This window comes from Colobus angolensis, unplaced genomic scaffold (genome assembly GCF_000951035.1).
Source record: "Colobus angolensis palliatus isolate OR3802 unplaced genomic scaffold, Cang.pa_1.0 Scaffold130, whole genome shotgun sequence".
Taxonomy (NCBI): Eukaryota; Metazoa; Chordata; class Mammalia; order Primates; family Cercopithecidae; genus Colobus; species Colobus angolensis.
In genome coordinates this window covers 898,745-905,682 of record NW_012114253.1, presented here as the reverse complement: position 1 = coordinate 905,682, position 6,938 = coordinate 898,745, and positions in this window count along the sequence as shown.

Sequence of the window (6,938 nt, the reverse complement as noted above, 5' to 3'; positions counted from 1 at the left end):
CCTGGGACTACAGGTGCCTGCCACCACGCCCAGCTAATTTTTTATATATATATATATATATATTTTTAGTATAGACACTTCATCCTTAAATTTTTATTTCTTCAGAATAAGGACATTTTTCCTACGTAACCAGGGTACTCTTGTCAGAGGCGTTTGAACCAGAGCAACTCTGTCTTGAATAGGGGCTAGGGAAAAGAAGGCTGAGACTGACTGGGCTGCATTCCCAGGAGGTTAGGCATTCTTAGTCACAGGATGAGATTGGAAGTCAGCACAAGATACAGATCATAAAGACCTTGCTGATAAAACAGGATGCAGTAGGCTGGGCGCGGTGGCTCATGCTGTAATCCCAGCACTTTGGGAGGCTGAGGTGGATGGATCACTTGCGGTCAGGAGTTCTAGACCATCCTGGCCAACATGGTGAAGCCCCATCTCTACTAAAAATACAAAAATTAGCCGGGTGTGGTGGTGAACAGCTGTAATCCCAGCTACTCAGGTGGCTGAGGCAGGAGAATCACCTGAATTCGGGAGGCGGAGGGTGCAGTGAACTGAGATTACCCCACTGCACACCAGCCTGGGTGACAGGTGAGACTCTATCTCAAAAAAAAAAAAAAGAACCAAACCAAAAAAAAAAAAAAAAAAAAAACGGCTGGGTGTGGTGGCTCACGCCTGTAATCCCAACACTTTGGGAGGCTAAGGTGGGTGGATCACCTGAGGTCAGGAGTTCGAGAGCAGCCTGGCCAACATGGTGAAACCCTGTCTCTACTAAAAATACAAAAATTAGCTGGGCGTGATGACAGGTGCCTGTAATCCAGGCTACTTGGGAGGCTGAGGTGGGAAAATCACTTGAACCTGGGAGGCGGAGGTTGCAGTGAGCTGAAATCGTGCCACTGCACTCCAGCCTGGGCGAAAGACGGAGACTTTGTCTCAAAAACAAAACATGATGCAGTAAAGAAGCTGACCAAAACCAAGATGGCCATGGAAGTGACCTCTGATCATCCTCATTGTTCATTATAAGCTAATTATAATGCATTAGCTTGCTAAAAGACACTCCCACAAGCGTCATGAGAGTTTATAAATGCCATGGCAATGTCTGGAAATTACTCTATATGGTCTAAAAAGGGGAGGAAACCCTCAGTTCCCAGAATTGCCCATCCCTTTCATGAGAAACTCATGAATCATCCACCCCTCATTTAGCATATAATCAAGAAATTACTATAAGTACGATCAGTTGACTAACCCATGCCACTGCTCTGGCTATGGAGCAGCCATTCTTTATTCCTTTACTTTCTTAATAAACTTGCTTTCTCTTTACTCTAGGAACTTGTCCCAAATTATTATTTATTTATTTATTTTTTGAGAGACAGAGTCTCACTCTGTCACCCAGGTTGGAGTGCAGTGGCGCGATCTCGGCTCACTGCAACCTCCGCCTCCCAGGTTCAAGTGATTCTCCTGCCTCAGCTTCCCAAGTAGCTGGGACTACAGGCGCGTGCCACCACGTCTAGCTAATTTTTGTATTTTTTAGTAGAGACGGGGTCTCACTATATGTTGGCCAGGCTGGTCTCAAACTCCTGACCTCAAGTGATCTGCCTGCCTCGGCCTCCCAAAGTGCTGGGATTACAGATGTGAGCCACTGCGCCTGGCCCTCAATTCTTTCTTGGGCAAGGTCCAAGAATCCTCTTTTGGGGTCTGGATCCGGACGCCTTTCTGGTAACATCTTCTTGGCTACCAGAAAGGGAGTATACTGAGGAGACCCCCAACTCGAAGGAAAGAGACTGAAGCACCAATTGTCCGACTTTGGGTAAGTGGCAGGGTACATTTTACCCGGGTAAAAGATGGAATTGAATTAAAGGCCCAACTTAGGACAGTTAGTTTCTCCTGAGACAGACACAGTTAAAGGCCCTCTTAATAAAAGGCAAGGATGCTTGACCGAACTTGGGTTCAAGGCCCAACTTAGGAAGGTAAGAGTCCTTCCTAATATTTAGAGGGTTAGAGTCTTCCCTCAGTAAAGTCCCTCTTGGTTAAAAAATGGGTTTGGGCTGGGAGCGGTGGCTCATGCCTGTAATCCTAGCTCTTAGGGAGGGACAGGCAGGGAGACAGCTTGAGCCTAGGAGTTCAGGACCTGCCTGGACAATATATTGAGACCCCATTCTCCACAAAAAGGAAAAAAAAGAAAAAGGATTTGGCGTTATGGGATGTTAACCTATCTTTGAATTAATCTGCCTTGCGCTGCTTGCTGATGGCTATGGGTGACAGGATTAGACATGTACAGGACCATGGGACATAGGCGCTTTTTCCTCCCCCAAAACAGGGAAACTTGAGTGCTGATGGGTCTGCTGGATAAGATCCCTTCGTGACTGACAAGCAGCTGCCTGAACTTTTGAGTCAGTGTCGCTGCAATGGGTGGGTCTTTCTCCCACCCGCCTGAGCTCCTTGTCTTCCCTACCTCATCGCAGGCAATGCTTTTCTCTCTCTCGTTCTCTTCTTTCCCTTTCCTATCTTTTCTGTTATTCATCGCGACCATCTTGCCCAGAGACCAAATGCTGAAACTGCTGGTCAGAGGTCACTCCACCCCACTTTGAATAAAGATGATAGGGCCCAAACAGGGGCAAGTTTGAGCCTTACCAGTTTAATATTGGGTGCTAAGCAGAGTGGTTAATATGTATGTTTTGTCTCACGTATTTTGTTCTGGCCGGATGGAAAATTTGGTTATCCCATGCAATCCCTTGAATGGCATCTTACAAAATTGAGAGGCTTTTGCCTGTGGTTCCATGGAAAGGAAAAAGATGATTTTCCTTGGTGTTGCAGCTTGGCCCCCAGGGCTATGGTGCGGCAAGCAGGGTCACTAAGGTCACTCAGGGAAAGGGAACCCAGAAACCTGGCATGCGGGCAAAAGGGTAAGAATTTCTTACTGGTCAGGCTTGTGTGCTCTCTCTGTGCAAACTGGTTGTAGGAATCGTAAAAAATCACTGTCTCCTCTGCAGAGTTTTGATTAATGAGAAAAAGGATTTGTGAGGCTAGTCTTAAACCGTAGTGAATCTGGTATACTTTGTGCTACGAATTTGTCTTTCTATATCGTTCTGTCGTAAAGAGGGGTACCTTATGATGGAACATGGGCTTAGAACCCCATAAGCCTGCTGTTCAAACCAGCCCAGCAAACTGGTCAGTTACAAACTTTGCTGCAGGTCCCTGAAGCAAACAAAAAAAAAACTGGGTGAGGTTTGTATTAGTCCGTTTTCACACTGCCATAAATACCTGAGACCGGATGAATTATAAAGGAAAGAGGTTTAATTGACTTACAGTTCCACATAGCTGGGAAAGCCTCAGGAAACTTACAATCAGGGTGGAAGGCGAAGGAAAAGCAAGGCACCTTCTTCACAAGGCAGCAGGAGAGAGAAGAGTGAAGGAGAAACTTCCAAATACTAATAAAACCATCAGATGTCATGAGAACTCACTCACTATCATGAGAAAAGCATGGGGGAAACAGCCCCCATGATCCAATCACCTCCCTCCCTCAACACATGAGGATTACAGGTCCCTCCCTTGACATGTGGGGATTACAATTTGAGATGAGATTTTGGTAGGGACATGGAGTCAAACCATATCAAGGTTTCCCTCTGGTCTTGTTTGATGTCTTTGGGAGCTTGACCTTATACCACATGGCGGTACTTTCTCTTGGTTTCCACCATCCAGGGAACAGGAGTTTTGGGATTCATGTCATAATTAGCCTTAAAAATTATCGTGAGGCTGGGTGCGGTGGCTCACGCCTGTAATCCCAGTACTTTGGGAGCCGGAGGTGGGCTTATCACCTGAGGTCAGGGGTTCACAACTAGCCTGGCCAACATGATGAAACCCCATCTCTACTAAAAATACAAAAATTAGCTGGGCATGGTGGCACGTGCCTGTAATCTCAGCTATTTGGGAGGCTGAGGCAGAAGAATCTCTTGAACTCCGGAGGCAGAGGTTGCAGTGAGCCAAGATTGAGCCACTGCACTCCAGCCTGGGTGACAGAGTGAGACTTCATCTCAAAAAAAAAAATTATCTTGAGCAGTTAAAAGCCATTGCAAGCTCAAAATTGACTGCTCTAGGCTCCTTCTGGGAACAGCAATGGACACTGCCCAGTGGTGTAGCTCAGTAGCTAAGGCTTTGTCTTTTCACAGTGGTGGCCTAGGTTCAATTTTTGGCCTAGGAAATGAGTTATTTCTGTCATGTGCAATTCATTGAGTCTCCTTCCCTCCATGAACAACTTCCGACTTCCCTTCTTGAATCTTCCTTTCTCTGAGCACCTGAGGTGCTATGAGGTTACCTTTAATAAAGTTCAAAAGTCAGAAATATTGGCCATTTGGCCAGGCTACAGTCGGGTAATAAGAGATTTAAAAAGATTTCTTTTTTAAAGAGTGCTATGGTTAAAATCAGCTTAGTTAAAAGCAGATATTCAAGTTATAAGTACATTTAAAAGGCCTTTATATTTTTTTCTCTTTTGGATCTTATTTTTCTTAAGAAAAAAGATTGTTTTCTCCTTAGTTGACTGAATTGTTTTTCTCCATTTTGTCTTCTTGTGCCTGTCCACATCAGAGGACCTAAGACAATTTCTTTTTTTTTTTTTTTTTAAGACAGAGTCTTGCTCTGTCGCCCAGGCTGGAGTGCAATGGTGCAATCTTGGCTCACTGCAACCTCTGCCTCCTGGGGTTCAAGAGATTCTCCCACCTCAGCCTCCCGAGTAGCTGGGATTACAGGCGTCTGCCACCACGCCCAGCTAATTTTTGTATTTTTTTTAGTAGAGACGGAGTTTCACTATGTTGGCCAGGCTGGTCTCAAATTCCTGACCCTGTGATCCACCCGCCTCAGCTTCCCAAAGTGCTGGGATTACAGGCATGAGCATCCGCGCCCGGCCAAGAGGACCTAAGGTAGTTTCTAACAGCCTGTGACTCCTTGGGAAGAACGGAGGAGATGCCACAGACACTGTTTTGGGAAAAATCTCTATTTTCCTCCTGAAACTCCAGAAATTAGAACCGAATAGATTGATCCCTCTTGAAATCTAACGCTCTGTTCTGCTTTGCATTGCATTATCTGATGTTTTTTACTTTGGGTGGGGGGTATCAGAAATTACTTCACATTATGAGAGAGTTTGGTGTGTAATAACTAGGCAGAGGATATACTTTTGGGCATCACTAATGGCAATTACGGGAGGATTCTCAGCTCTTTACAAGTTTGGATCAGAGAAGCATGCTCTTGGCCGCCTAGAAGGTATGGATATGTGCCCACCGCCACTGAGAGATAAGACTCCGTTGGGAGATGGGCTGATTCCCTCCTTTTTGGGGATCCAGGATCTGGTATAAAAATGAGACCCTTAATTTGGGGGGATCTGTTTTGCCTTCCAGCTGTATGGGCTTATTAGGTCCTAGAAATTAGCTAGGCGTGGTGGCTCACGCCTGTAATCCCAGCACTTCAGGAGGCCAAGGTGGGTTGATCACATGAGACCAGGAGTTCAAGACCAGCCTAGCCAATATGACGAAACCCCATCTCTACTAAAAATACAAAAATTAGCTAGGTGTGGTGGTGCCTGCCTGTAATCCCAGCTACTCGGGAAGCTGAGACATGACAATCACTTGAACTTGGGAGGCAGAGATTGCAGTGAACTGATATTGCACCACTGCACTCTAGCCTGAGTGACAGAGTGAGACCCTGTCTCAAAAATATGTAAATAATTTTTTTAAAAGAAACTACATGCTCTAAAAAGAAACTTAAAAACTGGCAAATGAAAAATCTTACAACTACTGGATCTTCTGTGTATCTTTATGTGTTGTGTGTGTGATGTTTGTATAAGAAAGAGCTCTGATTAATTGGTTTAAAAATAATAAGCACTTAAATATTTTGTCAGAAAAATAAAAACCGCAATGCTTTTTAGTTCATGTGACTTTAGTAAGCTTTGGGAAATAAAGACAGTTTTAAAGATGACTGGTAAAATAAAAATGTCTTCGAAATTTAGATATTTGGTCTAAATTAGGCAGGCCAGCTATTAGGTTTGCTAAATGCTTTAATGTCATAAACTGCTTCTTTGACTTTTGAAAATCTTTCCACTGACCAGTTTTTAAGTCATTAAAGTCTGGGGACAGGTGGAGTTAGTCATGACCCTCAGCTGGAAAGAGTTAAACCTCATCTGCATTTCTGTCTGGTGTCTTAGGTTCTACTCCTGGTACATAATTAGAATCACTTACCAGATTTTTCAGCAAAAATAAAAGTTGCTAAAAGTTAACATTGTAACATGTAATTGAGACTACTGAAGAAACACTTCTACTTGCAAGGTGTGTAAGAAAAGTGAAATGTGAGGCCAGGCCTGGTGCCTCACGCCTGTCATCCCAGCACTTTGGGAGGCCGAGGCGAGTGGATCACTTGAGGTCAGGAGTTCGAGACCAGCCTGGCCAACATGGCAAAATCACGTCTCTACTAAAAATACAAAAATTAGTCGGGTGTGGTGGTGCGCTGCTTAGTCCCAGCTACTGGGGAGGCTGAGGCAGGAGAATCGCTTGAACCCGGGAGGCAGAAGTTGCAGTGAACCAAGATTGCGCCATTACACTCCAGCCTTGGCAACAGAGTGAGACTCCGTTTCAAAAAAAAAAAAAGAAAAGTGAAATATGTTTTTGGTAAAAGATTGTAAGAAGGCATGGGAATGTGTGTGCTTTCTTTTTGGCCTAGTTTATAGGGTTAAAGGATTGTTTTAAGTTAGATAGGATAAAGTCGAAGGTTTGAGCAAGTTGCATAAGATTAGTGAAAAATTAATCTTGTAAAAGAAATTCTGTGTAGAAAGTAAAAAGTTTCCTCTTCAAAGTTTCTCTTCTTGTTAAAAAATAAATCATAAGTGTTAGAAATAGTATTTCGGCCGGGCGCGGTGGCTCAAGCCTGTAATCCCAGCACTTTGGGAGGCCGAGACGGGCGGATCA